We start from the raw sequence: 19,425 nt of genomic DNA on the forward strand, positions 1-19,425 counted from the left end.
GTATGCTTTAAATTAAAGCAACACAATAAATCTTGTATTGGAAGGTGATTATTCTGGTCTGTTTGTGGAGATGAATTGGAAATTGTCTAGAAGAAGGAAAATTAGGTTAACCAAAGTTAAACTCATAAAAAATTGAGCATTAATTAAATATCTGTGGTCTATGTTTCTCTTTGATCATAATTTCTCCCAATTTATAGACCTCTTTGATACCTGATTAATCCTTGTCAAAGATGCAGTTAACAATGATTATTACTGTGTATTAGGTTTTGCCTGGGCCCTGAAGAAACTATCCTAAATCACCAGCTATGATTGTCACTTGATTTCCTCACAGAGAACAATCAGAACTCCTTGTCTTAAGTGGCTTGGGATGTGAAACTAGTTAGTCTCTTAGATACTGTTAGAGGACCCTACAGAGCCCATTGGTGAAAGTTTGGAAAACACTGGGCTTCTTAAAATTGATTCTTGTAGTGCTTCAGGAAAGATCACTGAACCAAAAGGATAATGGTGTTTCTGGTTCTGTTGTTAGTGTTCTCCATGGAAACATTGCTGAAGCTTCTGCACTCAATTTCCTTCCCCATGTGTGAATGTCACTGAAAATATCCAACTCCACTCTATCCCCATGTAACTTCAGAAACTAAGCAAAATGAAGACTCAAAATTCATTTCAAATAATGAAAGGAATATATAACGTAGAATGGAAGTGGGAAAATACTTGGTTTAAATTCTGGAAAGTACCAACTATACAATTCTGGATAAGTTGCTTCATCTTGCTTAGTCTAATTTAATGCCCATCTCACAGGATGTTATGATGATTAATTTAATATCTTTGTATAACGTACAGTGTTATGTAATTTCTTCTTGTTTTTCTTGAGTAAATTCATATCCTTAAGCAACTCACTGTAAACAATAGTTAGTTACTTGCTTAAATTACTCTTATCTTCTATTATCAGCTGAATTGTGTCCTGCTCTAGTTGATATGTGGAAGTCTTAACCCCCAATACCTCGTAATATGACTGTATTTGGAGATAAGGCCCGTAAATAGGTAACTGAGGTCAAATGTGTGGGCTCTAATCCAATGACTGGTGTCCTTATAAAAAGAAAATATTAGGACACAGACATGCACAGAGAGAAGACCATGTGAAGACAAAAGGAAAACATGGCATCTACAAACCAAGAAGAGATACTTGAGAAGAAATCAATCCTGCTGACATCTTATGTCAGATTTCTAGCCTCTAGACCTGTGAGTGAGTAAATTTCTGTTGTTTAACCTCCTCAGTCTCTGGTACTTTGTCATGGCAGCTCTAGGAAACTAATACAACTTTTTATGGCCTCCTTGTCTCAAGTTGAAAGTTCAATATTTGGCATCATAGCTAGGAAACAAAAATATCATCTACATTCCTTGTTGTAGTCTTTCTTCCCCATTCTCATTGCTAGTAATTTCCATATTTGGGTCTGTTTTCTGTGCCTTGTAAACAGAGCGTTACGCTCATTTCTGGTCTTACTGCTAATATACAGTAAATGTGCAGATACTGAATAGATTTTGGAGAAGTGCAGCATATAGTTGGCACATGTGTGTATGTGTGTGTATTCATATAATTTATACTTTTTCTCTATTTTCTTCCTTTGGTGAGCTAAGATTCTCTGCTTTTGTGACTAGTACTCCTGAATACTAATCCCTGAATTTAATTCACCAAAAATTGCCAAAAATAATAATAATATGGGGAAAGAGAGAGTGATAGAGGGAGAAGAACAAACAATCAGGCAAGGGCAGTACTGTGAATTATTAGGGTCTTATTAATAAGATTATATTAGTCTAGAGGAAATGACCGTAAATATCATCAGTGAGCCCAGTTGGTCTTTACTGACTGCTAGACACATCCCTGAGTTCTGTTCTTAGTCTCCAACTGTGTGATTACTACTGTCTGGAAGTATCATTTGAACAACTAAAGTCACTTAATGGAAAACGAATATGTCTTTAGAGAATCAACAGTAATTTTTCTATCTGATTACAAAGGAATGTTGACTGTCTGGAAACCTCAGTCATATTTGTAAGCAGGAAAGCATTGGCTATTAAAAGTGGATGATGTAAAGAGATGAGCAGAAACTTTGGCGATAGGTATACCTGGATTTAATTCTCACTCCTACCGCTTGGCAGCTGGATAACATTAGGCAAGTTTCATACCTCCCTGAAATTCACTTAATTCAGTCTGTAAAATGGCATAATAACTTATTATAGCATCCTTTTAGGAATTTTAAATCAGTTATTGAAATAAAAGTACACAATATATAGACAAGTATGGATTCCTCAATAGGTGTTTGACCTTTCATTTCTCCAGTATCCCACCCGCATCAAATAAAGAAAAATACTTTTTAAACTTTACGAATATTTCATTGTTCTAAAGTTAAAGCCATTAAAAATAGAAATAATCAAATGGCCTACTATCATACCATTAGAAGAAAAAAAAGTGTTCATGAGAGTTCCAGATTAGAATACAAATTTTCCTTAGGCACCTGTTGATGTATGCTATTCTGCTCTTTACAATAAATAATTAAATTTAAAACACTTAATTCCTCACTTTTAAGACCTTATTAGTTTACAAATTACATATTGACCTATGCTAAATTTTATACCGACCCATGCTAATGAATTCAATACAGAAAACAAAAAACACTGCACTCAAGCAAACTACATATATATATATATATAGATATAGATATAGATATATATATATATATATATTACCTAAATGCATTTATATCCTACCATATCTCATAAAGCATTGTGGTAACTCACCGGAATACAGACAATCAAATATAATGGCAAAAGCACTTAATATAAACAGGGCCAAGGAAACATAGAAGATGAAGAAAAGATGAGGGAAATGTGAACAGGAGGAAGTGTAGTTAATCGAGTTGTATGTTTTGACCTTAAGATTCTCTGTGTGGGGACTTCCCTGGTGGCACAGTGGTTGGGAATCCTCCTGCCAGTGCAGGGGACATGGGTTCGGGCCCTGGTCTGGGAAGATCCCACATGCCGCGGAGCAACTAAGCCCGTGCGCCACAACTTCTGAGCCTGTGCTCTAGGGCCACTGAGCCACAACTACTGAAGCCCACGTGCCACAACTACTGAAACCCTAGCGCCTAGAGCCCGTGCTCCGCAACGAGAGAAGCCACAGCAATGAGGAGCCTGCACACCACAATGTAGAGTAGCCCCCACTTGCCCCAACTAGAGAAAGCCCATGTGCAGCAACAAAGACCCAACACAGCCAAAAATAAATAAATTTATTAAAAAAAAGATTCTCTGTGGATAAAACAACATGTAAATAATTGGTTACAAAGCCATGTTATTTGAAGGTGCCAGACTGCACATTAACAGTCTGACACAAAGGGACAGCACAGGAAAACTATTCAAAGATAAAGATTTTTAAATCTTTGCAGTTTGAAACCTTTTAGAGCAAGTATAATGAGCTCGACACACATTTCAACACTCCACGTGTTAATCACATTTTCAAAGCATGTCTCAAAGTCATTGGAAATAGTTGCTGTCTCTGTCTCTGATATGTAAAACAGACCTGTGATGTGTAAAACTCAGGAGGTATTGATATCCACTTTTTGGCATCTGAACAGGAAACAAAGTTGTTTCGCAGTGATAATAAAGAATGAAGTAAATGCGCCAGTCAAATAAAAGACAAAGTACTGAGGGAATGTATTAACAAAACGAATCCAACTAAATTCTGGTGACCTGGGGCCTACGATTGTACACACTGCATGGAAATACCCCAGCCTAAATACTGGCATAGGAGGAAGGGTACTGCTAAGCCCATCACAGTATAATCCTTTTAAATGTCCCTTTCAAGGTTGTCTCCACTCAACACTGAGTATAGGAAAACTTCCCATCAGGCAGAAACACTGGCTGTGCAATGATTGACCAAGAAATTAACACACTAATGAATAAATGATGCTAATTTATTTCTATCCCTGACAACGGGAAACAGCACACACTCTGTGTCAATGGTATGTCCTCTTTCCCACTTTTCTAAATGGTCAAGTATGTTTTTCCCTTCATTGCTTTATATCATGTGTGGCAGGCATGATGGGAAATGGCTACCAATGGTTCTGTTATTGATTTCTACCTTCATTTCACTGTGGCTAAAGAAGATACTTTGTATGATTTCAGTTTCTTAACAATGTATTGGTACTTGTATTGTGGCGTAACATATGGTCTTTCCTGGAGAATGTTCCATGTGTACTTGAGAAAAATGTGTATTCTGCTGTTGTTGAGTGGAGTGATCTATATATGGCTGTTAGGTTTAGTTGGTTAAATGTGTTATTCAGTCCCCCTACCTCTCTACTGATCTACTGTCTAGATGTGTTATCCATTATTGAAAGCAAGGTATTGATCTCGAACTATTATTTTAGAAGTATCTATTTCTTCCTTCAATTCTGTCAATGTCTGCTTCACATATTTGGGGGATGTTTGGTACATATATGTTTATAGTTGTTATATCTTCTTGATAGATTGAACTTGTTATCAACATATAGTGGCCTCCTTTTCCTCTTGTGATAGTTTTTGATTTAAAGTTTATTTTGTGTGATATTAACATAGCCATCCCAGATCTATCTACCTTCCTTCCTTCCTTCCTTCCTTTCTTCCTTCCTTCCTTCCTTCTTCTTTCTCTCTCTTTATTTCTTTTTGTTACTATTTGCATGGGATATTTTATTCTGTGCTTTAACTTTCAACCAACTTGTGTCTCTTGAAATCAAGTGAGTTTTTTGCGGACAGCATATACTTGGATTATGGATGTTTTTAAGGTCCATTCTGCCAATATTTATCTTTTTATTGGAGAGCTTAATCCACTTTTTCAAAAATTACTGATGAGGAAGAACTTAATTCTCTCTGTTTCCTGGCTGTTTTCTGTATGTCTTATGCATTTTTTGCCCCTCATTTACTCCATTACTGACTTCTTCTGTGCTTAGCCGATTTTGTTGTAGTGAACTCTTGATTCCTTTTTCATTTCTTTTTGCATATAGTCTATTGATATTTTCTTTGTGGTTATCAAGAAGATTACATTTACCCTTCTAAAGTTCAACCAATATCCTTTGAATTGGAACCAACTTCAATAGCACACAGAAACTCTGTTCCTCTACAGTTCCATTCCTCCTCCTTACATTATTGTTGTCACAAATTACACCTTTATACTTTGTGAGCCCAATAACATGGATTTATGATTATTTTATGCATTTGTTTTTTCAATCATGTAAGAAATGAAAACTAGCGTTACAAGCCAGTAGCACAATACTGGCTTTAGTATCTGCCCATGGAGATTTCTATTTCTTTATACACCTTCGAGTTGCTGTCTAGTGTCCTCTCATTTCAAGCTGAAGGTTCAATTTAGCATTTTTCATAGGGCAGTGTTAGGAAGTTGTAAAACAAACGCCCTCAGCCTTTGTTCATCTGGGAATGTGTTAACTTCTCCCTAAGTTTTGAAACCATTTTGGGCAAATATAGAATTCTTGGTGGACAATTTTTTTCCTTCAGCACTTTAAATATATATGTCTGGCCTCTTGCTTCCGTGGTTTCAGATAGGAAATTAGCTATGAATCTTTTTGAGGATCCCTGCTTTGTAACAAATTTGTTTTTTCTTTCTCCTTTGGGAGTAGAGATTCTTTCTCTGTCTTTTGGCATCTGAGAGTTTGATTATATTGTTTCTTGTTGTGGCGTTCCTTGAGTTTCTCTTAGTCCTGAAATCAGGCAAAGATTTACAGCAACCAAACACATACTGAACCAGGGAAGAGGCAATTTGAAAATGGCAGGAAAGCTTTGTGGCATTTTTACTTGCCCTTGCCCCATCTACTGTTAGTGTAGTGGTGGTCTTAAAGTGGTGGGGTCTTAATGCAGTGATAGTCTTAAAGTAGCAGCAGACCATTCCTAGTATGGGACCCTCAATCCTGCTTCAGGAGGGAGCAGAAGAGACCATACTCTCGGATTATTATGTGTATCTGTTCTAACCTGTCTTGGAGTTACCTGAAGGACTGACACAAGATGCTTATCTCTGTCTTAGCTAACCTGGAACACAGTCTGGAAAAGCAGCGGTCATTGCTCAAAAAAAGTGCAAGGTGAACTGACAAAGCACAGATGGCTGGGGCAGAAGACTGTGCATTGAAATACAATAGACCACATAAGATGCAGGAGCAAAAGTTGGGGGAGATTCTTTGGGAACTTAGAACATACAAAAAGTACACATGTGTCCAGAGAAATTAAGAAAGCCACATGCATACTCAAGATCAGATGCATGTTCTGAAAACACCAGAGGAGTCTCTAAGCTTTTACCATGGGCTGAGCCCTGAACTCAGTGCAGGTCAGCTAAATGTTGAAGGAGTGATCCAGCAATCTGCACAATGGGGAGAGGTGTGTGGTTTTGAGTGTGCGTGTGGATGTGCTTGTGTATATTTGTTTTTGTTTGTCTTAGGTGCAGGGATTCAAGGACATCTCTGTCAAAACATTAGGTAAACATGAACTAAAGGAACAGAGACTTCAGTGCCTACATACGATAAGGAGTACACTCATTGCAAAACTAGTTTGGAAAGGTCCCCAAACAAACAGACTACTACAGCCTTCAACAATCCAAAGCCAAGAAAACCCTGGGAAAGTGGGAGAATCTGATTTCCATAGACACCACATTATAATATTTGAAAGCCAAATGTTCAACCAAAAAACTCACAAGGTATACAAAGACATGGAAAAGTATGGTCCATTTAAGAAAACAAATTAATTGATGAAACCATCCCTAAGGAAGCCCAGAATTTTCTCCATTGCATATTCTTGCCTCCTTTGTCATAGATTCATTGACATAAGTGCATGGGTTTCTTTCTGGGCTCTCTATTCTGTTCCAGTGATGGATGTTTTTGTGCCGGTACCATACTGTTTTGATTACTGTAGGTTTGCAGCACAGTCTGAAGCCAGGGAGCATGATTCCTCCAGTTGTGTTCTTCTTTCTCAAGACTGTTTTAGCTATTCAGGATCTTTTGCGTTTCCATACAAACTTTAAAATTATTTGTTCTAGGTCTGTGGAAAATGCCCTTAATATGTTGATACAGACTGCATTGAATCCGTAGATGTCCTTGGGTATGATGGTCATTTTAACAATATTAATTCTTCCAATCCGTGACCATGGTATATCTTTCCAGCTGTTTGTGTCATCTTTCATTTCTTTTACGCGTGTCATATAGTTTCCTGGGTACAGGTCTTTTACCTCCTTAGGCAGGTTTATTCTTATGTATTTTATTCTTTTTTATGCGATTGTAAATGGGATTGTTTCCTTAATTTCTCTTTCTGATAGTTCACTGTGAGTGTATAGAAATACAAAATTTATATATAGAAATCTAGTGTATCCTGAAAATTTACCAAGTTCATGTTTGAGCTCGAATAGTTTTTTGATGGTGTCTTTCAGATTTTCTATGTATCATGCCATCTGCCAACAGTGACAGTTTTACTTTTTCCTTTCCATTTTGGAGTCCTTTTATTTATTTATTTTTTCTTGTCTGATTGCTGTGGCTAGGATTTCCAAAACTCTGTTCAATAAAAGTGGTGAGAGTGGGCATCCTTGTCTTGTTCCTGATCTTACAGGAAATGCTTTCAGCTTTTCACCATTGAGTATGTTAGCTATGGGCTTGTCATATATGGCCTTTATTATGTTGAGGTATGTTCCCTGTATGCCCACTTTCTGGAGAGTTTTTACCATGAATGGATATTGAATTTTTTCAGAAGCTTTTTCTGCACCTATTGAGATGATTGTATGGTTTTTAGTCTTCAATTTGTTACTGTGATGATAAGAGACCTAAGATAGCTACAGAGGCTAAGTGACCTTTCCTTCCCTGAATGGGTAGGTATCCTTGTTCTGCCTTCTAACTGAGTTAGTATCTGAGTAAACAACTGCCAGGTGTCATTTAGTTCACAATACACTGCTGTGGCAATATAGAAATGAATTTGCCTAAGTCATTTGGCTTTTCTCAATTATAGTAAATGAATATACTGAATGAATACTTCAACGTAAGGAAATGTTCTTAAAAATATATTAATGTAGGCAACTTCAGTGGAGAACTGAAAACAAAACATTCAGGTAAAGGGCTGAAATAAAAGTACACTCAGTTGTATCCAGTTTCCTCTTGTAAATCTCTCTTTTTAATTTGAGTGGACAGTCACTTGAGAATATCTGACTTGGGGCTAAGGAAATCTAAGCCTTCTTGGCCACACTGTATTCTCTTATGTCATTTACTAAAGACACCAGGTGGGCTGCTGAAAAAAGAGTGGGAAAAATCAATCCCTCACATCCAAAGGGCGGCTCTTGAAAATATGTGTGTTGTTGTAGTTATTTTGCTCTTCTGGCCTCAGAAGTTCTAATCTTAACCTTAGCCCCTCATGGAGAGAGACTTTGTAAACCAATTCCCACATTACTCATTATGTGACCGTTGAAAAAGAGAAACCCAGCTCTTTCCCTGTGCTTTCAACCAGTTATCTTCTTCAAAAATCTGTTTGGATTGTTATACCTTAATCTTGCCTGGCAAGGGACTTATGGGAAGGTTCTTATTGTTTGAAAGTTTGGTGCCAGTATCTGCAAAGAAAGAAGAAAGATGTGTTTATGAAACATCCCAATAGTGAAGGTGTGTGAAAGCAACTTTTGAAAAAGTTAATTTGTCAGAGTTTAGCCGTATTATTACATTTTATTTTATTCATTGAAAATAAATAATTATCAATGAATCCTTTCTACATTTTCTAGTTTCCCAAAGTTCCCTGTATTCACATTCTAAGAGGAAAAATGGTATTTTAAGTCACTGCTCTCCACCTTATATTATTTATAATCACTCCTCGTGACCTCTTCCTTCCAAGAAATGTGATCCTGAGAAGTGTCCTTTGTTTGTCTTTGTGGAATAAGTGATGAGGATGCATCCTGGAGACCTGTGAGATGTTTAACTTGTGGCATAATGAAAGTAGGAGAGTTCTGGAAAGATCTGGAAAGGTGGCTGGTAGAGTGTGGCCAGATGTGGTGGGAGAAGAGAGACATACAGAGAGAGGGAGAGGAAATTTTCAGAAGGAGAAAATGAAACAAATAATTAAATAAGTTTTGTTGTGTGGTATGGGACGCAAGCCTTTCTCTCCCCCTTTCCTTCACAATGTCTTTGTTAAAGACTGTGTTTTTCATTAGTTTTACTAAGATAGGATTTGCCGTTTTGTTTGGATACTGAGAATGGACCCATGGAAACAGTTACATTTGGGTTATCTCTGACTGTCTTTAATGAAGAACATAAATATTGGCCACACTATCCATGCACATGCTATCACCATGTCTTTTTTGTTCTCTGTTCATATATCTAAGTCCTCTTCTTTCTTTAAGGTCAATCTCAAATCTCATCTGAAATGTACATTTATTGATAGATTCAACCCATAATGAACTGTCCCTTCTTTGTCCTCCTTAGGCTCTGATTATTTACAAAAACTCATTTTTGAACTTAGAAACTGTCCAATATGATATATTAGTTATTTCACAGCATATGTTATATCCTCAACACAATTATACGCTTTTGTGGGGCTGGGATCATACATTCTGTAATTTTTCTCAGTACTTACACTTACTTTGATAAAAAGCGCATTCATTCATCTAAACATCATTTATTGGGTGTTAATTAAATATCTCAACTCAGTAAATATTGTTTGAATGAATGCATGCATGAATGAGGGAGTATGCAATAGGTAGCCTAATGTACCGCCCAATGTGAGAAAACCAAAAACATAAACACAAAAGCAAGCCAAAAAGTGGACCAGGACTTTCTGTAAAATATCCTGCTTTTTGTTGGATGATGCCATGAAAATCAAGATGCTCCTGAAAGGTCTTAATAGCTGACCACGAATAGTAAACAATTGAAATTCTCTCAGGCTTCTTCAACCCTATCACTGGACACATTTATACCTCTCAGGAGTGGTATTAAAAGAAGAGATTAATAAAGCTTTTATAGATGAGTTGATAAATCTCTAAAGATTTAAGTCTTCATTGCCTGCTAGGTTTTCTCTATTTTGGGTTTCCAAAAGATTTCAATAAACCACAGGATAATTAAAAATTAGACATTATCTTTCTTACCTTGATGTTTTTTGATGGTAAACACCTTTTTATTGTCTCCATAGTGCTGCCTAGTTTCCACCAGTACAGTACTTAAGTGAATTTTGCTCTGGATATTGAATATTACTTAAATAACTAAAGTAACTTCCTCAGAATTATTATTCTATTCTGGTTAGGATACTATCTGCTCTGGTTTGTTAAAATTTCCCTTTAGAGTGGTTTTAATTTTGTTTCTGATAGGGTCCTAGGATTTATTGCCACACCCATCCTGCATCTGTTTTTCTTTGAATTACTCTCCTTGCAGTTTCTGATTCATACAGGGCCTTACAGGTTAGTGACAACCTGGCCATCACAACGCTGGGAAGGACAGGCCTACTTTTCAGAGGTGTTGATGTTTTCTGTACCTGAAGGTTTTCAAGAGATATCAATCTTCCTCACCACCGCCCTTGGCCCTCTTAATGGACTAAGCAGTTCCTCATGAAATTTCTGTAGGATATCTGTACCAACTTCTCAATATTGTTCCATCCTGAGTCTATAAATTCCTGGCCTCAAGGTAATGTTAGATTTCTAGCTCCAGCCCCTATTTACATAAGGCCTATACTAAGGAACGGAACCCACAGACATCAGTCCACTCTTCTTTCTCTGGATTTAATTTCTCTGTTACTTTCTGAAACATGCAGGTGTTCCTTTCTTTCTTTTAATCTCAGCTATGTGCTTTTAACCTTTTCAAAATTGACCCAGAATTTACATGTGTCTCCAGTAAGAGTACATTAAATTGAGCTTAGTCTGTTATTCTACTGGCATATTTGAGATCCAGATAATTTGCTACTTAACTGGATTCAATGACCTGTATATTTCAGGCATCTAACACTTACCATGTTCCAAATTTCCCTCCTTATACTTAGTAATTTTCTTGGGAATCTGGATGACATAAAATGGAATAAAGTTAGTGAGTGGCCCAGGAATGCCTGAAAGTTTGTTTGTCAGAGTGGCCAGGGAAAGTTAAGCAAGGAAGAAAAGCAAATGAAAAACAGAATCCCATTATTATGGCTAAGTTTACTCCCAGGATTCCATGCAGAGCTCTCTGTAGAGCTGGGTTGGGTTATAATTTATGCCAGAGCTCTACATGGGGCTGACACCATCTCATGCCAAGCTCTCAGTTCTGGGCTAACGTCATCTCTGGTCCACTCTGTGGAGTGGAAACTTTGGAGGAATGGCCAATGTGTTCCGTGGTGTAGGAAGAGGGAAATTATGAATGTGACTTTCTAAATTGTGGAGGAACTAACCACTGTAAATGTGCCTTGAACTATGTTGTTTAATTTGACCAGTCAGATCAATGACATTCCCCTTGAATGAAATGCTGCTACGTATATGAGCAGAAAAACAAAACTGGTATAAGGAATAGATAGCTAGTGGGAAGCTTCCGCATAGCACAGGGAGATCCGCTCGGTGCTTTGTGACCACCTAGAGGGGGTGGGATAGGGAGGGTGGGAAGGAGGGAGATGCAAGAGGGAGGAGATATGGGGACATATGTATAACTGATTTACTTTGTTATAAAGCAGAAACTAACACACCATTGTAAAGCAATTATACTCCAATAAAGATGTTACCAAAAAAAACTGGTATAAGGAGATGGAGAGACTGGGAGTCTTATTTTCCCACCAATTAACTTTGCCTCTGACCATGACCTTCCCTTTGAGTCTCCTAGACCTTGGGGATGATCGCAGCCCCTTGGGTTGGGTGACGGCAACCCCATCTTCACTAGAACCTCTATAGTTAACTTTGATTTTTCCCACTCCGTCTATCCATCCCATGTGTGCAGTCAGACATTTGATCTTGGACTTTTCCTGACAAAATATGCTTGAATATAACCATTTCTTTTCACTCCCACTGCTACTGTTGTCACTGCCTTAACTAGGGCTTTATCTTTAAGTTCTTTATATAAATATATAAATATCTATATATAAATATACAAATAAAATATAATATTAATTCTGATGATTTTAAAGTCTTTTCTTGATAAAGACTTTTCCTGATAAAGATACACAATATCTTATGTAAATATTTTTGTATTATCTGTTCTTTTCTTAGAAGTTTAGTCATATGATTCTATCTCTTGGTTTGTCTAGAACTTTTTGATTGAATGCTGGCTATTTTATTTGGCTTTTTTTGTTTTTCTCAGTGGAAACGTTGTTTTGCTTCAAAATATTTTATTCTACCTGGAAGTAGCAAATCTTCAAATTACAATTTTTTAAATGCTTTCAAATATCAATACTATAGGTGTCACAAAATCTAGAAAAATGACATTTAAAAATGAACTACTGCCAGATGTGTCTCTATAAAACTTTTCCCCCACTCTTTTAGCTATATATTCTTTAACTGCCTCCTCATACGACAGTTTATGTATTTTCGAAATCAAATTTTAAGAAATAAACTTTGTAGTTTTTAGACATAGATTTCTTGTACCATGGTTGATTAGAATTTGCTTCTAGTTATTAATAGTTTAGAAAAGTTTATTTCAGCTTCACAATTTATTATTGATAATGTCACATTAATTTTCATTGTTAACTTTGAGCAAACCTCTATGGATTACTTCCTCATAAGTATTTACTATTATAAATGCATTACTGATTTCAGTACTGCTATAGGTTTGTGCATTACAGGGATTCTGATAAAATACTCATTCATACCATTCCATTACACACATTGTTGATGGAGTATATTCATTCATTCATTCATTCATTTATTTATTTTTGGCTGTGTTGGGTCTTCGTTGCTGTGCGCAGGCTTTCTCTACTTGCAGGGACTGGGGGCTACTCTTCGTTGCGGTGCACAGGCTTCTCATTGCGGTGGCTTCTCTTGTTGCAGAGCACGGGCGCTAGGCACGGAGGCTTCAGTAGTTCTGGCTCGCAGGCTCAATAGTCGTGGCTCACGGGCTCTAGAGCACAGGTTCCGTAGTTGTGGCACACCGGCCACCGGAATGTGGGATCTTCCCGGACCAGGACTCGAACCCTTGTCCCCTGTATTGGCAGGTGGCTTCTTAACCACGGCGCCATCAGGGAAGCCCCTGGAGTATATTCTTGACAGAAGAAAATTTCCGTTTTGACTAAGCATTGATGAGAACTGAATCTTTGACTTATCTTTCACATGCCTGATGATTGAAATAATTTTCCACAGATTAGCTTCTGGTTTTGTACTTTTCAGTTCTTTTTTTCTTCTTCAAACGCACATGCTTTGAGAGCTGTGAAGTGCAAGACACGGCTATATTGTAAGGTGGGTTTTGTCCTTATGCTTCTGTGTCTTGTGCTAGGTTAAGTCAGTAGAGCAGTCAGTATGAGTACTGGAAGTTATTCCTGTAATGCGATAGTATATAGTCAATTACATATGGCGGTGTCTGAAAATCACATAATAGCCTCACTTAAAACATCTCCTTAGGGCTTCCCTGGTGGCGCAGTGGTTGAGAGTCCACCTGCCGACGCAGGGGACACAGGTTCGTGTCCCAGTCCGGGAAGATCCCACATGCCGCGGAGCGGCTAGGCCCGTGAGCCATGGCCGCTGAGCCTGTGCATCCAGAGCCTGTGCTCCACAACGGGAGAGGCCACAACAATGAGAGGCCCGCGTACCACAGAAAAAAGAAAATCTCCTTAGCCAGATTTCAAAAAAGCCTGTGGCCATTCCAATATGATCCAACATAGCGGAATATGATAGAAGGAAAATTGGCAAAGAAAGAGACGCTGGTCTTACCTGATGGAAATTAAAATATCTCACTTTTGACAATTTTGCAAAAACTTATAATTCCATGAACTAATTTCTAGGGTTCTTCATAGGACCTAAAAAGGAACCCATAGAGTTGTGGAACAACAATAGAAGCTGCTGTGATGAGAAGCCCAGGCACTGCAACAAAGAGTAGCCCCCGCTCGCCACAACTAGAGAAAGTCTGCACGCAGCATTGAAGACCCAACGCAGCCAAAATAAAAATAAATAAATAAAGATAAATAAATTTAATTTTAAAAAAGTAATACTCAGGTTTGAGGCATGAGAGGTATGATGAGGAGAAATTAGCTAATCCTTTCAGAACTTTTAAAATATCAAACTCAGTCTCTAAGATTTTAGCATTATATACAACATTGGTTACTTATTAGTGGTTTGGGAAGGCCAATTTAAAATTTTCTGATCTTACTGTATTGAAATTCACGGCCCTAATGTTTTCCACATTGATTATATGAATGATGAAGTAAAGTCAATCATGTATTTCCTTTCCAACTGGACAGAAAACAAAATTTTAAAAAGTGTTTGGACTACTGACTTCTGATTTCTTCTAAGGCAAGTGTATAGGTAATTTTTATTCCCTGATGAGGAGAAAAATGGTGGAAGAGGGCAGGGTTAGGAATTAAGATTTCAAGAGCGTGAGAGGTAGATGGCCAACCAGAGTTCCTAAGGTTCGGTGCCTGTAACTGTTGCCGCCGCTTAAGCCTGCCAAAGCAGTGGTACGGCTGCTGCCCTCGTATTTGCTACCTCTAGAAACATTCTTGCCAGTACTGGCGGCAGCGGGACTCAATTACCCCCTTTTATCACTCTCTGCAGACCCTCCAGATGACGTCTTCTGTGGGCAACGTGGCCGACAGCACAGAACCAACGAAACGTATGCTTTCCTTCCAAGGGTTAGCTGAGTTGGTACATCGAGAGTATCAGGCAGGAGATTTTGAGGCAGCTGAGAGACACTGCATGCAGCTGTGGAGACAAGAGCCAGACAATACTGGAGTACTTTTATTACTTTCATCTCTACACTTCCAGTGTCGAAGGCTGGACAGATCTGCCCACTTTAGTACTCTGGCAATTAAACAGAACCCTCTTCTGGCAGAAGCCTATTCGAATTTGGGGAATGTGTACAAGGAAAGAGGGCAGTTGCAGGAAGCAATTGAGCATTACCGGCATGCATTGCATCTCAAACCAGATTTCATCGATGGTTATATTAACCTGGCAGCCGCTTTGGTAGCAGCAGGCGACATGGAAGGGGCAGTACAAGCTTACGTCTCTGCTCTTCAGTGCAATCCTCATTTGTACTGTGTTCGCAGTGACCTGGGGAACCTGCTCAAAGCCCTGGGTCGCTTGGAAGGAGCCAAGGCATGTTATTTGAAAGCAATGGAGACGCAACCGAACTTTGCAGTAGCTTGGAGTAATCTTGGCTGTGTTTTCAATGCACAAGGGGAGATTTGGCTTGCAATTCATCACTTTGAAAAGGCTGTCACCCTTGACCCCAATTTTCTGGATGCTTATATCAATTTAGGAAATGTCTTGAAAGAGGCACGGATTTTTGACAGAGCTGTGGCAGCTTACCTTTGTGCCCTAAGCTTGAGCCCAAATCATGCAGTGGTACATGCCAACCTGGCTTGTGTATACTATGAGCAAGGCCTGATAGATCTGGCAATAGACACCTACAGGCGAGCTATTGAGTTGCAACCACATTTCCCTGATGCTTACTGCAACCTAGCCAACGCTCTGGAAGAGAAGGGCAGTGTTGCCGAAGCAGAAGATTGTTATAATACAGCTCTGCGGCTGTGTCCCATCCATGCAGACTCTCTGAATAACCTAGCCAATATCAAAGGAGACCAGGGAAACATTGAAGAGGCAGTTCGCTTGTATTGTAAAGCATTAGAAGTCTTCCCAGAGTTTGCTGTTGCCCATTCAAATTTAGCAAGTGTATTGCAGCAGCAGGGAAAACTGCAGGAAGCTCTGATGCATTATAAGGAGGCTGTTCGAATCAGTCCTACTTTTGCTGATGCCTACTGTAACATGGGAAACACTCTAAAGGAGATGCAGGATGTTCAGGGAGCCTTGCAGTGTTATACTCGTGCCATTCAGATTAACCCTGCACTTGCGGATGCCCACAGCAATCTGGCTTCCATTCACAAGTATTCAGGGAATATTCCAGAAGCAATTGCTTCTTATCGCACTGCTCTGAAGCTTGAACCTGATTTTCCTGACGCTTATTGTGATTTGGCTCATTGCCTGCAGATTGTCTGTGATTGGACAGACTATGATGAGCGAATGAAGAAGTTGGTCAGCATTGTGGCTGACCAGCTGGAGAAGAATAGGTTGCCTTCTGTGCAGCCTCATCATAGTATGCTCTATCCTCTTTCTCATGGCTTCAGGAAGGCTATTGCTGAGAGCCATGGGAACCTCTGCTTGGATGAGATCGGTGTCCTTCATAAACCACCGTACGAACATCCAAAAGACTTGAAGCTCAGTGATGGTCGACTGCGTGTAGGATACGTGAGTTCTGACTTTGGGAATCATCCTACTTCTCATCTTATGCAGTCTATTCCAGGCATGCACAATCCTGATAAATTTGAGGTATTCTGTTATGCCCTGAGCCCAGATGATGGCACAAACTTCCGAGCGAAGGTGATGGCAGAAGCCCATCATTTCATTGATCTTTCTCAGATTCCATGCAATGGGAAAGCAGCTGATCGCATCCATCAAGATGGTATACACATCCTTGTAAATATGAATGGTTATACCAGGGGTGCTCGAAATGAACTCTTTGCTCTCAGGCCAGCTCCTATTCAGGCAATGTGGCTGGGCTACCCTGGGACCAGTGGCGTGCTTTTCATGGATTATATCATCACTGATCAGGAAACTTCACCTGCTGAAGTTGCTGAGCAGTATTCTGAGAAACTGGCTTATATGCCCCATACTTTCTTTATTGGTGATCATGCTAATATGTTCCCTCACCTGAAGAAGAAGGCAGTCATCGATTTTCAGTCCAATGGGCACATTTATGACAATCGGATTGTGCTGAATGGCATCGACCTCAAAGCATTTCTTGATAGTCTCCCAGATGTGCAGATTGTCAAGATGAAATGTCCTGATGGAGGAGACAACGCAGACAGCAGTAATACGGCTCTTAATATGCCTGTCATTCCTATGAATACTATTGCAGAGGCAGTTATTGAAATGATTAACAGAGGACAAATTTAGATAACAGTTAATGGATTCAGTCTTAGCAATGGACTGGCAACTACCCAGATCAACATTAAGGCTGCCACTGGAGAGGAGGTTCCCCGTACCATTATTGTAACCACACGTTCTCAGTACGGGTTACCGGAAGGTGCCATTGTGTACTGTAACTTTAATCAGTTATATAAAATTGACCCATCTACTTTGCAGATGTGGGCAAATATTCTGAAGCGTGTTCCCAATAGTGTACTGTGGCTGTTGCGTTTTCCAGCAGTAGGAGAACCTAATATTCAACAGTATGCACAAAATATGGGCCTTCCCCAGAACCGTATCATTTTTTCACCTGTTGCTCCTAAAGAGGAACATGTTCGGAGAGGCCAGCTGGCTGATGTCTGCTTGGACACTCCACTCTGTAATGGACACACCACAGGGATGGATGTCCTTTGGTCAGGGACACCCATGGTGACTATGCCAGGAGAGACTCTTGCTTCCCGAGTTGCAGCTTCCCAGCTCACTTGTTTAGGCTGTCGTGAGCTTATTGCTAAAAATAGACAAGAATATGAAGACATAGCTGTGAAACTGGGAACTGATCTAGAATACCTGAAGAAACTTCGTGGCAAAGTCTGGAAGCAGAGAACATCTAGCCCTCTGTTCAACACCAAACAATACACGATGGACCTAGAGCGGCTCTATCTACAGATGTGGGAGCATTACGCAGCTGGCAACAAACCTGATCACATGATTAAGCCTGTTGAAGTCACTGAGTCGGCCTAAATAATGACTGTGTGCACAGGAGAATTACCCTGTACCTGAGCCTCAACCTTCTGGGGGAAAGGGAACTACTTTTTCCTTATCTGTACAATACCATGCTGCAGATGGGTGACAGACAATGATAAGAAATAGCACAGCCAGACTTGCTTCCTGCATGATCATGATCATGATAGGGAGAGACACAAGAGATGGGAAACTGCTGTTCCACAAGGAGTCTCCATAGAATTTTGCAGCAGCCAGGTGTCTGGAAGGTCTGGAAGGTAAGTCTGGAAGGTCTGATCTCCCTTGGTCTTCCATAGGATGGATGGTTAGTGTGGAAGGGAGATAGAGATTGCCCAGCCGTTTTGTGATTATCATGGATTGATTGAGTCTTCTGAATTAATATTTTTCTTTATATTTTGGGTATTGGAGCTTTTAAAAATGTTTGGTTTCAGGTATTTTTATTCATGTGAAGTGTGTATGATTCTCTTGAGATAAGCTTTTAAGCTAAAATATTCCTTGTTTTAGTTTCTGAACTCTACAGATAAATGGGGACTTTGCTGGTATAGTCTTTTTATAGGTTGTGTAAACCACTTGAGCTTATATCAGTCATTTTAGTGTCTGACATAATGTTCGGAACTATCAGTGCTTTGTTGGTTTATAGATGATGGCTTAAATTATTTTCCTGGTCCGTTTCCTTCTTCCCTTCCCCCCACTTTAAAAATTCTCCTGTAACTTGGCTAACAAAAAACCAAGTCTGATTCAAAACCTCCCAGAGTGTTTCTCTTAACCGCGTCATCTGGTGCCGAATGAAGATTCTTAGGAGTGATTATTAATTCTGAAGGGCACAGTTGTGGTACTGTCACTGATGATAATAATAATGGATTTTTGGCCTAGAGTGTTGACCTATTTCACCAGTGTTTTACCGTTGACTGCCCCTCTATGCTGCTTCCAAAAGTGATAGTGTGTGTTAAGATTTTTACTTTCATTTCTAATGTATGTTTGTTTGTTTTAGTGAGTCCTGTTCTTCCTTTTTCTTTCAGCAGAAATGAAATCCCAGGTAAGTATAAGTATTCAAATATTTGATCAGTAAGTCACAGTTATCTCCAGTACATTAAATAACTTTCATCAAAAAACATGTTATAGGTAAAAAGCTCTGAAGGACCAGCTATGTATATGATAATTATGTTTCAGACCTTCTAGGGTATTATATATAATAACTTGTCTTCTGGACGTGGTCTTGAAGTCTTTATGGATTCAGTCTCAGTAGTAGCGAACTGCACTGCTACTTGGTTTGGAGTACAAATTAGACTTTAGCCCTCTTGGAGGTTGAGTTTTTGGTATTGAAAACCATAGGAATGAAATTATTGTATTTCAACAAAGGATCGAGGGCTTGAGGCTTAAACAAGGCAACATACGTGTGGGAAGCAGTCAGCCTTGAGGGCAGGTAAGGACATGCCAGGCATGCGGCCGCTGCTCGAAGGGACTGTCCCTACTTGTTCCCCTCCTTGTTCCATTCCATGGGAGATAAATCACCAGGGCCCAGAGATCAGAAAGAATGTAAAATGAGACAAGCAAAGCTGTCTCCCCCCTGCACATGCAGG

General features: G+C 39.2%; 1 protein-coding gene and 1 pseudogene across 2 annotated transcripts in view; one reads left to right on the forward strand and one right to left on the reverse strand.

Annotated features, from left to right (window-relative positions):
- The window catches only part of LOC309960011 (UDP-N-acetylglucosamine--peptide N-acetylglucosaminyltransferase 110 kDa subunit-like), a 235,545-nt gene that overhangs the window by 90,024 nt on the left and 126,096 nt on the right, over positions 1-19,425 (reverse strand). The gene's annotated exons all lie outside the window — the stretch shown is intronic.
- Positions 14,705-17,861, forward strand: LOC309960626 (UDP-N-acetylglucosamine--peptide N-acetylglucosaminyltransferase 110 kDa subunit-like; annotated as a pseudogene). Its single transcript has one exon. The product of its transcript is annotated as a UDP-N-acetylglucosamine--peptide N-acetylglucosaminyltransferase 110 kDa subunit-like (transcript).

Source organism: Leucopleurus acutus (assembly GCF_964270905.1).
Source record: "Leucopleurus acutus genome assembly, chromosome: 3".
Classification (NCBI taxonomy): domain Eukaryota; kingdom Metazoa; phylum Chordata; class Mammalia; order Artiodactyla; family Delphinidae; genus Leucopleurus; species Leucopleurus acutus.